Raw genomic sequence first — 11813 nt, forward strand, 5'->3', positions numbered from 1 at the left:
ATTAATATGCCAATTGAGAAGGCTTCGTGTTTATAGACTCCTGGGAAGCTCTTAGTGTTTATAGCATTCTGGGAGGATCTTACAGGCTCCAGGTCTCACCTCTTTGATGAGTAGTTGATGCTGTTGTCCGTTTACACTGGGCCCCTTGAGAACAAGCTTCCAGTACTGGAGTTTCCTTCTACGTGTCTAAGGATACCTTAGGTAAGACAGTGGTCTTGTTCTCATCTGTACGGACTCAATTAAAATTATGACTGGAAAAGACAAAGGTGTGCAGCACCCAGAAACCCTTTTGAAGCCTGCAGTCTCAAACCAACTGTTTTGTGTAACATTACTTTCCTTAGGACTTTACACTTCTGGTGCAAACTTCTCACAGAATCCTTCCTAGACCTTTGCTCAAGGTGGAGCCAACTAGTTCCCATGACTTGCCATCTTAGGTGGGTTTTGTCATAATACAGAGGATATTATGCTAAAGTAGGAGATGCACGAATAGTTTTGGCCTTTGGTTAAGCCACTGTGTTCTTGGTTCACCTCACTTACGGCTTTCCACTTTTTTCTCATTTTACCTCAGGGTCAGGATAACCTAATACCCCCCTTTTTTTTTAACCTTGGCAATTTTGCCTCCTATACAGTAGCATCCCTCTAGTCAATGTGACCCCGTCTACATTTTCATTTTCTCATTTATCTATGTAATTACAACTATTTTTTATATAATATGAAAAATTACTGTACCATCTTTCAGTCAACATTCATGGACCTGACACTAATGTGTTTTAGGTGACCTACTGAATTTTCATTAATTGGACTCCTCAGTACCTGAACTGGGATGTGTCTGTAGCAGATACTGCTTTTGTTTTGTTTTTTAAGACTTTTAAAATTTTTTTAAGTCATGTCTACTCCCAACATGGGGCTCGAATCCACATTTCCAAGATCTAGAGTCTCATGCTTCGCCAGTTGGGCCAACCAGGCACCACCCTCCTTTTGTTTTTAATATTGGTGTGGATTCTACAGCTTTGTCTTAGATGAAAACAGAAGGATGCTTACCAAGTAAGATCTACAAACAACCCAAAATGAAGGGCCTCTTTTAAGCTGCGTTACATCCCTAGACCTTAAACACCCTGAAATTATCCCCTTTTCTCCGTCTAGCTGTTTGTGTCGAGTAATTTTGAGTATGCAGTGTTAGTCTCCTATTGCTGCCATAACAAATAACATGAAATTCAGTTGCTTACAACAACACAAATTTGTTTTCTTACATTTCTGTAGTTCACTGGGCCAAAGTAGAAGAGCATCCGTTCCCTCCCCTTTACATTTTCTAGTGGCTCCTGCTTCCCTCTTCCATGTAAAGACCCTTGTGTTTACATTAGGCGACCCAGATAATCCAAGCTGATCTCCCAACTTTAAAGTCAGCTGATTAGCAGCCCTCAATCTCCTTTGCCATACAAACTGCCATAGTCAGAGGGCCTGGCATCTTTTGGGGCCACTCTGCCTGCCAGACCTGGGCTTGAAATTTGGGGTTTTGATTTCTCTGCTTGGCCTATTGCGAGCTAGCTTTCTTCAGCAGTGTTACTTGTTACCTCCTCGTTGGTCTAGGCCCTCATCACCGTGTACGTTTCTTAGTACAGTAAACTGCCTGTAGTGTCAGGACTCGGTGTCAACCCCCACTCACCCTGGACACACTGAAATCCGGTCTCCACAAGACTGATTTTCTGTTGCACATTTCAGGCCTTCCATTGGCAAACCATACCTTCCTCAAGCAACCTTCCAACCCCACTCTGCTCATTGTTTGTTCTTCCCTAAGAAAATGCTCCCTGTTTCCTATTAAACTGCTACCCTGGGGTGCCTGGGTGGCTCAGCGGGTGAAGCATCTGCCTTCGGCTCAGGTCATGATCTCAGGGTCCTGGTATCGAGCCCCAAGTCCGGCTCCCTGCTCAGTGGTGAGCCTGCTTCTCCCTCTCCTTCTGCCTGCTGTTCCCCCCTGCTTGTGCCCTCTCTCCCTCTCTGATAAATCTTTAAAAAAAAATAAAAACAAAAAACTGCTACTCTCACTGAGCCTGGCACAGTTCTCTCCACTTTCCAGGGCTACTCTTGCCAAACTGCTTTTTATTTTATGAATTGGAGAAAGAAGAGACAAACCCTCTAAGACTGAATTGGGCCTCATTTAGTGTTGACTCGGTGCAGGAGTGCTACATTTTCATTACAAGTTCCCCAGACTAAAACTGAACAAACTGTTGTAATAAAAAAAAAAGATGATTTAACACTTTTGATCCTGACCAGTTAGTGGCTTAGTTGGTTTGAGCATAATGTTAACTTTTTGCTTCTATCACTAGCTGATCTCTTGCAAATGCTTGCTATGGGCCAACAAGAGGACTAGATGAAATGCATGGAAGCCTCATAAATTCTTGATTTGTATAAATGGAAGAGTTAGTTCTAAGGTCAAGTGAACAAAAATTTTATGTGAATCAAAAACAGAGAACCCTGGCCCCTCAATCAGTTCCCAGACGAGCCAGTTTACAAACCCAGAACTCCTTGGATGCAGAGGAGGCGTGGTCCCCTTGAGTGAGAACCCAAGTACGCTGCCAAAAAATTTATAGTTAGCCTTTCTCCCAACCTTCACCCAGGGGACTGATGGCCTTGGAGCAGTGCACCTGTGTGCTGGAGAGGACACAGACCCTCAGGACTACCTGGACATGGACTGGATTGACACTGAACCCAGGAGACCACAAGCATCACTGTGGCCCCTCCAGTCCAAGCAGGGTTCATGCAGGTCAGGTGCCTGGGGTGTTAGGTCTGTCTCACAGCTGGTTCTGTGGGCCCCCAAACCATCCTGTGGTTATTGCCCCAGCTCGGGAAGTATCTAATTAAAGTAGCTATTCTCCGGAACTGTCAGTATCCCCGCATGGGTTCCCTGACCTGTGGGGTGAGAGCTATTACAGTGGAAGAGATCGGTTGAAAGCCACTGGTAAATCCAAGGCAGTCAAGCAGTGAGGATTCTGGGAAGTTGGAGGAGCAGGAAGCACCCGAAATCTGTCCCCCAGGGAGGCCACAATTGCACTGGCAGAACCTGTCTGATGCAACTACTTGGAACTCAAGTCTGTTGAAGGCTTGCAGCTTGCCGGGGAAGGCTCGGACAGTAAATTCTAGCTCCTCACACAGTGGCAGCTACCCATCCTCCACCCCCACCATGGGAACATCTTGCACACAACTTACAGGAGCTAGGATGGGTAAAAAGGACCCTGTCTTCCCAATACTGGGGATCTGTGCTTTGATTGCTGATTGCTAGTTTTGATCACAGAGATGCAGGCAAAGAGGCAGGCAGTCGCTCTGGCTGCATCTCCTCCGCTGCTGTAATCCCTTCGCCCTCCAGCTGAAGTGACTTTCAAGAGATTTAAAGGGCCAGGACTCACCACCACCCCCACCCCAACCTCACTTTTGCTTTTCCCCTTTTGGGAGCCAGACATTAAAGACTAGGACATTAAAAAACAGCTGCATGTACAAGGAAAATGAGAAAGTGGCCATGAATGCCCAAGGAAAGGCTCTAGAAGAGACATAAGAAGACATTGTTTATACCTCAGGATGATCTCTGCACAGAACCTACAATAATAAAAACAACAAAAAATAGCAAACCCTGGGGAAGAGGGAGAATCTGATTTCCACAGTTACACATTTTAGATTCAAATGTCCAGTGTTTCACAAAATATCACAAGATATACAAACAGGAAAGTATGACCCATTCAAAAGAAAAAATTTCAACAGAATCTGTCTGTGAGAAAGATTTAATGGCAGATCTATTAGACAAACATTCTAAAACAATGGTCCTAAAGGTGGAGAAAGTCAAGAAAAGGATGTATGGACAAAATGGAAATACCAACAAGAAGACTGAAAACCTAAAAAGAAATTCTAGAGCTGAAAATACCACAACTGAAATGAAAAATTCACTAGGGGGATTCAAAGGCAGATTTGAGCAGACAGAAGACTTCCTGAACTTGAAGATAGGACAGTGGAAATTATCCAGGTTGAGGAACAGAAGGAAAAAAGATTGAAGAAAAGCGAGCAGAACCTAAAGGGACCTCTGAGACACAATCAAGTAGACCAACATATACATTGTAGCATCCCGGAAGGAGCCCGAAGAAAGAGAGAAAGGCGCAGAGCGAATATCTGAAGAAATAAAAGGCTGAAAACTTTCCAAACTTGAGGGAAGACATGAGTATAAACATCCAAGAAGTTCAGCAAACTCCAAGCAGTATGAACTCGAGAGACCCACCCTGAGACACATTATAATCAAACATTTAAAAGACAAAGACAAAGAATGAATCTTGGAAGCAGCAACAGAGAAGAAAATCATCACATAAAAGGGATCCTCCATGAGAATATGTGCAGATTTCTTACCAAAATTTGTAGGCCAGAAGATACTGGGTCAATGCATTAAGAGTACTAAAAGAAAAAAAAAAAAATTGACCAAGAATCCCGTATCTGGCAAAACTGTCCTTCAAAAGTGAGAGAGAAATCAAGACATTCCCAGAATAAACAGAAGCTGAGTGAGTTCGTGACCACTAGATGTGCCCCATAGTAAGTGCGCAACAGAGTCCTGCAGGGGAAATGAACGGACACTAGACACTACCTCGATGCCGTATGGAGAAACAAGTATCTTCATAAAGGTAAATATATGGGCAATTATAAAAGCTAGTATCATTGTAACAACGGTTTGTAATTACTTTTTTCTTTGCTAAGTGATTTAAGAGACTACGACATATAAAGAAAAAAATATTACTGTAAAACCAGTATTACTGTAACTTGGCTTTGTAACTCCAAATCTTGTTTTCTACATTACTTAGGAGACTAATGCATTAAAAAAAAAAAATGTTTCGGGACACACAAGGTATAAAGATGTAATTATGTGGCATCAACAACCTAAAGGGGGAGGGGACAGAATTGTAAAGGAGCAGTTTTTCTGTTACAGGAGTTGCACTGCTACAGATTCAAATTAGAATGTTGTAACTTTACGATGTTGATTCCCATGGTAACCACAAAGAAAACTGCCATAGATTACATGCAAAAGGAAATTAAGAAGGAATTCAAACATATCACTTAAAAAAAATCAACTACACGCAAAAGAGACAAATACAGGAATGAGGAAAAAATATAGACATTCCACATGCTCCATAAGCTATAGGACATAGAAAACAAATAGCACAACGTCTCGTCTAGTGGATGAGATGGAGACTTTCCACCTTAGCAAGAAAGAATGGGATGATGAACTGTGGCCTGAGGACCATTCATGAGCCCCCTTACAGGAGGGAAAAGGAGGGGGAGCCCAGGCCCCCAGAAGGCCTTGCTGGTGGGAAGGGGGCTCTTCTCTTCTGCCAGGCGCAGCTGCTCTGCTGAATGACCATCGAAGGTTCACAGCCAGCAGGGTGAGGCAGGGGGGAATTGAAAGGGTCGCCACATTACAGGCACTCAATACATACTAGCCGAATACATGAGTGAATGGCCTTTCTACACACATGCAAGTGAAAGGTACCAGGAACCTGATGCAGGCCAGCTGAGCTCCCTTATGCATGTACTGTGACTATGCCAAGCCAACCCTCTTCCAAACAGCCTTGTTGGCTCCTGCTTGAAACAGGGTGCCCAAGTAAGGTCACCTGCTCTTCCTGGTGAAAAAAAGCAGGGGCAGCGAGCACAGAAACCAGCTGGGCCTTGGGTACTGTTTGCAGTTATGGAACTGCAGAAGGAGCCCATGACCTCTCTCCTACCCTACATTCTGTATGAGGCTAGAAGCCAGGCTCCCTCTCCATGCAAGGACTTCCACCACTTGGCCATTACCAAAACTACAGTAAGGCACTGGCAAAGCTAAGGACCTACCTTCTTGGACTTTACAGCTTTCATCCTTGATGAGCACGCACTTACTTGCCTGCTGGGGATCATGAGCACAGGGGTTGAGAGCCTGGGCTGTGAAGTCAGACAAACCTACATTAGCACCTGCCTCCCTTGCTTAGTGTGTGCATGTGTGTGCATGCCTGAAGGTGAACTTGAGCAAGCTATTATCCTCATGTGCAAAACGGGGCAGACTTGTAGGACCTACCTCATAAGGTTATTATGGAATAAGACAGCATAAAGTGCTCAGAGCGCTAGTCAAATTCCTGGCACACTGAACATACTTCATAAATATTGGATGCCATTGTTACTTTATGCTCTGACTGAATCATGCTAATGAGAATTTTGACCACTGGCAGGAAAAGTAATAGTAAAATATTAAGATTTTATGGCTTACCTCTTCTTGGCAATGAGTTGAGGGCCTTTTAGGTCTGCTTCCCGGAAACAAGATGAATGAGTCCAACTGAATAACAAACCTTTTTAGAAGTCGGGTCTTTGTTTTTTCAGTAAGATTGAAAGTTACCAGATGGTAAAATCCTTACAAGTAATTTCTGATTACAGGTAACTTGAACATTTGGCATATAACGCGAAAGAAATTTAAAGAATTAGGTGGCATTCCTATGACAGGACGCCTCTGGTCCCTAACTGCATCAACGTAGTCTCAGCAATGAGACTAATAAAAACGAACAACTGGAATAGGACTGTCCAGGATCATCTTATTCTATCAGTGCAAAGTATTCATTCAATTCATCTGTCAACATATGAACCAACTGGAAAAAAATCCCCATCCGAGATGAATTTTCTTTTTAACACTTTACTACTGAAAATTTTAAACATTCACGTAAGTCGAGAGAGTTGTGAACCGGATCCTCACCAGCTTCAACACTTGTGAACATGCTGCTGTTTTTAATCCACAGAGGGTTATGGTACCTTTTGGGGTTTTTTTGTTTTTTTTTTTTTGTTTTTTTTTTTTTGCGAGAGAGAGAATGAGAGAGAGCATGAGAGGGAGGAGGGTCAGAGGGAGAAGCAGACTCCCCGCAGAACAGGGAGCCCGATGTGGGACTCGATCCCGGGACTCCAGGATCATGACCTGAGCCGAAGGCAGTCGCTTAACCAACTGAGCCACCCAGGCGCCCCAGTACCTTTTGTTTTTATGTTTCAGTCACTTCAGGCTGCTGTGGCACATCCCCGCTGCCTGGCCCCCATGGTGGGGAACACCGAGGCCAGAATGTGTATGTCTGCTGCTTTGGGCAGGTTATCTGAAGTCATGGATGGTTTCTCTGCACCTGGAACAAGAAGCAGCCCTCCCAAGAGAGGTGAGGAACAAGCACCCAGATTCACTGCTGAACAAGCAGCAGTGGGGCAGGGGGGTGGGGGGGACGACACTCCGGGGGGTGCATGCAGCAGCGTCAGGTTGTCTCAGGTACCCGCGGCTGCTCCTTCCTCCCCCTTGGCACTAGAGGCCCAGCTAGTGCATGTGAGGGAGCCCAGGGGTTTGCAGCGGCCCCCGCAGAACAGTGGTGCAGCCATGGGACCTCCTGTCTGGGGCCCACATGGTCAGACTCTCTTCTTATTCTATCCCGGGAGTGTCCCAGAGTGGAACCCATGAAGGGTGCATTGATTTGTTCACTCATTTAAACGTGTCTGCTATGTGTCAGAAACAGCTTTAGGCTCTGGAATAGGAAGTGAATAAAGCAGCCTGCTTCTGTGGTGTTCAAAGGCAGAGGGGAGTGGTAATCGAAAAACCAGTGACACTGAGTGGATTCTAAAATGAAGAGTGAGTTTCTCAGGGAGGCCCGGCACTCAGGGCGCGGGGAAGACTGGTCCATAGCAGCTGGCTCACACCCTCAGGTGCAGGTGGAGCCTGGGAGCCTTGTGGGGTCAGAAGGTCTGCCTGGGGCTCGAGATGCTATACTCTCCAACAAGTGAGGATGCAAGGGAGGGGCGTCTTGGTAGCTAAGGGGACAGCCACGTCGGTAGGAAACAAGGGCACAGAGAGGTGGTGGTGGAGGCAGCATGTGTGTGTTGGACACAGAAAGGAGCACCAAGGAAAGGCTGGATGGTCTCAAAGCAGTCCTCAGGTCCACAGCAGTGCCATCCCTAAACGACCCCCACTAGTGACACCCATGCTGGTCCCTCATGCCATAGTTGCTCACAAGGCATCAGTGAGCTGGGGTTCTGCGGGTCCTGTACCCCAACAAAGGCACAGTCTTGCCAACAGTGTCAAGTTTGTAGATGTTTGCCAATCTGCGGTAAATGCCTATAGAAAGAAAAGTCACAGGACAAACTCGTTAAGTTCTCACAAGGTTCTTCGAGTGTAGCTACCCTTCTGGATAGCAGAGGATCTCTGGTCTGTGAAACCTCTAGTCTAGAAATTGGTTGAAGGGCCATGTCTCTCTGAGGGTTGCTCAAGTTGGGCCTGTATCCACAAGATCTGACATAAGGTTTAACTATGCAAACCAAGCAAAGATCTAGTGGGCAGTTTATCCTTTTCAGCCCCGGGCACGGGGTGATCAGTCACCCCCAGAGTTATCTGGGGGAGGGCCATTCTGATGGCCTCACTGGCCCTTCTGCCTGCTCTGGTCAACTTCCCAGCTTTGCCACTAAACTCCTGGGTCTTCCTTTCCCATTTAAGCCAGGTTGCCTGTACTCGGTTCCTATGGCCGCTATGACAAATGACCACAAGCTTAGGGGCTTAAAAACACAGAAATCTATTGTTACAGTTCTGGAGGTCGGAGCCCACAATCAGTGTCTGCAGGGCCTGCTCCTGCAGGAGACTCCAAGGGACAATCTGTTCCTGGCCTCCTCCAGCTTGTGGGGGCTCCAGGCTTCCTTGGCTTGTAACAGTATCTGCACCTCACCTCTTCTGACTACCTAGGTGTAAAACCCTTCCCTGCCTCCCTCACCTGCACAGCCCAGGAGAGTCTCCCCATCTCAGATCCTGAATTTTAATCATGTCTACAAAAACCCTTTTCCTCCCCAAATAGGGTAACCTTCACAGGTTCCAGAGACTAGGATGTGGCCACCTCTTGGGGCCATTTTCCAGCCCATTCCAGAGCCCACTCCAAGTGAGGTAGGAATTTTTGGCATCTCAACCTCATTTGGCCACTACTGAGTTTAGGCTCCTAGGAACCAGTTGCACCAACAAGTAGAATCTCTCCTTTGTTTAAACCAACACGCTATCCATAAATTCAGCCCAACTCAGTATTATTTTATTCTGTAGACTCCTACACTCAGAATCCATTCCTCCATTTGTTCCCCTCATTTTTGCTGACATGAATTAGTAAAGGACTGGGTTCTTTTCGTGTGGAAGCAGTCTTCCCTACATCGACTTTGTTATTGGCTAATTCAGGTCTGAAAACAGTGGTGGAGGGCGCCTGGGTGGCTCAGTTGGTTGAGCGACTGCCTTCGGCTCAGGTCATGATCCTGGAGTCCCGGGATCGAGTCCCGCATCGGGCTCCCTGCTCGGCAGGGAGTCTGCTTCTCCCTCTGACCCTCCTCCCTCTCATGCTCTCTGTCTCTCATTCTCTCTGTCTCAAATAAATAAATAAAATCTTTAAAAAAAAAAAAAAAAAAAAAAACAGTGGTGGGGTGGGGGGAGCATAAGAAAACCTGCTTCCTTGGGGAAGGAAGGAAGGAAAGAAGGGCATGGGAGCATCAGTGGGGTGTGGGTGTTGGTGAGCCCAGTGAGCTCCGAGTCTTTCAAAAACTCCCAAATACCTCCATTCTGGTACAGAGGCCATTCTTTCCACATTACTGAGCCAACTTTCACATTTCGTGGCCATTTCAACCCTGTGACTATATGACAGTTTATTTTACCACTTGCATAGCAACTCCCAGGTCTTATGTTTTAAGAGTTTAGATGTCTTGTTTGCTGTTTACATTCCAATTCAGTGCTGTTAGAAATCGCCATCCTATACCACAATCTTGCACTCCTTTTGCCTTTTACACCGTTCCATGGTGGTGGCAATGTGATTTCCGCAAACCTGACCCACAATGGATAGTTGCTTCCAGGTGACCACAGGTGATTAGCCATTTTCCACCACAGGACTGGGCTGCCAGATTCTTATTCCTGGATATTAATGGTATTTCTACTCACGCCAGTGTAACTTCTTTCCCCAGATTTCCTGTGTTCGTGTCGCCTGTAACTTCCTGTTTATCCATTTTCCTTTGGAGTTCTTGGTTTTAAGCAACAGAAACCAATCCTAGCTGAGTTAAGCAGAAAAGGGAAATTACTGGAAGGACCTCAAGTAGCCCAGAGAATGACCGAGATGAGGCTCAGAACCAATGGACAGGGAGGGACGCAGGAAGCCACCCTGGGGCCCTGGGGAAGCACCGCTGCCCTCACCACCACACCACCTCGTGCTGCTGCCTTGGGTGGCCCCAGATTGTGCTTCACCTCTGCACCATTCCTGAACCAGGGTCATGGGCTTGAGCTCCGCCTTCCTGTGGCCAGGGGCAAGGGTCCCAAAATTCATTCCTTCCAAATACATCAGTGTACTTGGGGAGAAGAGGATTAAAAAAAACAGCCACCCATATTTCCTGTCCACACCTTATTTTGGTCCTGAGGCCAGTGAACTATCATAATTGTCTCTTTGTCCACTTATGTGGATTTCCCTGGCAAACAGAGAGCTCAGAATCAGCAAAACTCTTGTGCTTCGTAACCAGAGCATGCAGCATCTGTCCCCGGCATGACATACACACCCAGAAAAGTGTATCTTCATTGAAGGAAATGAAGTAGGGGTGTAGGGTGTAGGGCTGCCCTGGGCAGGTGAGGGTGTTTGTGGTGTGGGAGAAGATGCAGCCCTGTCCCTTATTCCTAGAGGGTAGAACCTGTAATTCACCTCTTAGAAGCAGCACAAGAGGGTTACTGAAATGTGTATTAAATGGAAATGCTTAGGTTCCAAGAAGACTTGGAGGACTTCATATTTTTCTAAATATTTGTGGTTCTTTTAAAGATTTTTATTTATTTGAGAGCAAGCGAGCGCACGTACACAAGCATGAGTGGAAGGAGAGGCAGAGGGAGAAGGCTCAGCAGACTGCGCTGAGAACAGAGCCCAACTCGGGGCTCAATCCCCAGGACCCTGAGATCATGACCTGAACTGAAATCAGGAGTCAGACACTTAACCGACTGAACGACCCAGGCACCCCTAAATATTTAATTAGCAAAGTTTCAAGAGGAACCACAGCTTTACCACATTACAACCTATCAGTTGGTTCTACATCATAACCTCAAGCCTTTGGGTTGTTTCTTTGCAGCCATTTGTAAAAGGAGGCCAGGGCTGTGCACTGGCGTGGCCTCTGGTTCTTATAGGAAACACAGTGGGGTGAAGAGGGTCTCTCGAGGCCTCAGAACCACCTGGAAGATGAGAGCTGGGCCCTAAATTACCACAAGTTCTTAGGCAGCGCTTGGGAATGTGCATTTCTAACAAGCCCCCCAGGAGCTGCTGGGGGTGGGGTTTCACACTTATGGTTGGGCAAGCAGTGGGTTTCCTCCGGGTGAAAGCTTTCCCACACAGTCACACAAAACCAAACCTGTCCATCAGGATCAGATTTGACAGCAAGTAATAGACACAGTCACTCAAACGGCTTCAACAACAAGGAACACCCCTTCACCGAATAGGAGTCCGCAGGGGGTGGGCTACAAGGGTGAGCCGGTCCCGCGGTTCTACCACTGCACTCAGGAGCCTGGGGTTTGACTCCCTTGGGCCTCCGTGGCCACACACAGGACAGAGTGGGTCTGCCCTGTCGCCTCTCTGCACTGACCAGGGACAGCCAACCCCACAGGCTGGCTGTGTCTGGGGCGGCACTGATCAAACGGGGGCAGGCTGCCAGGGATTCTGTTCACAAGAAAGCAGGTGATATTCAGGGATCACAGGGCTCCTTGGCAGTGGAAACAGAATATATATCAAGCGTCTGTTACTTTAGGTGACAGTTTTTGCCTG

This window comes from Mirounga leonina, unplaced genomic scaffold (assembly GCF_011800145.1).
Source record: "Mirounga leonina isolate KUSES-001 unplaced genomic scaffold, KU_Mleo_1.0 Mir_127, whole genome shotgun sequence".
In the NCBI taxonomy this organism is placed as follows: Eukaryota; Metazoa; Chordata; class Mammalia; order Carnivora; family Phocidae; genus Mirounga; species Mirounga leonina.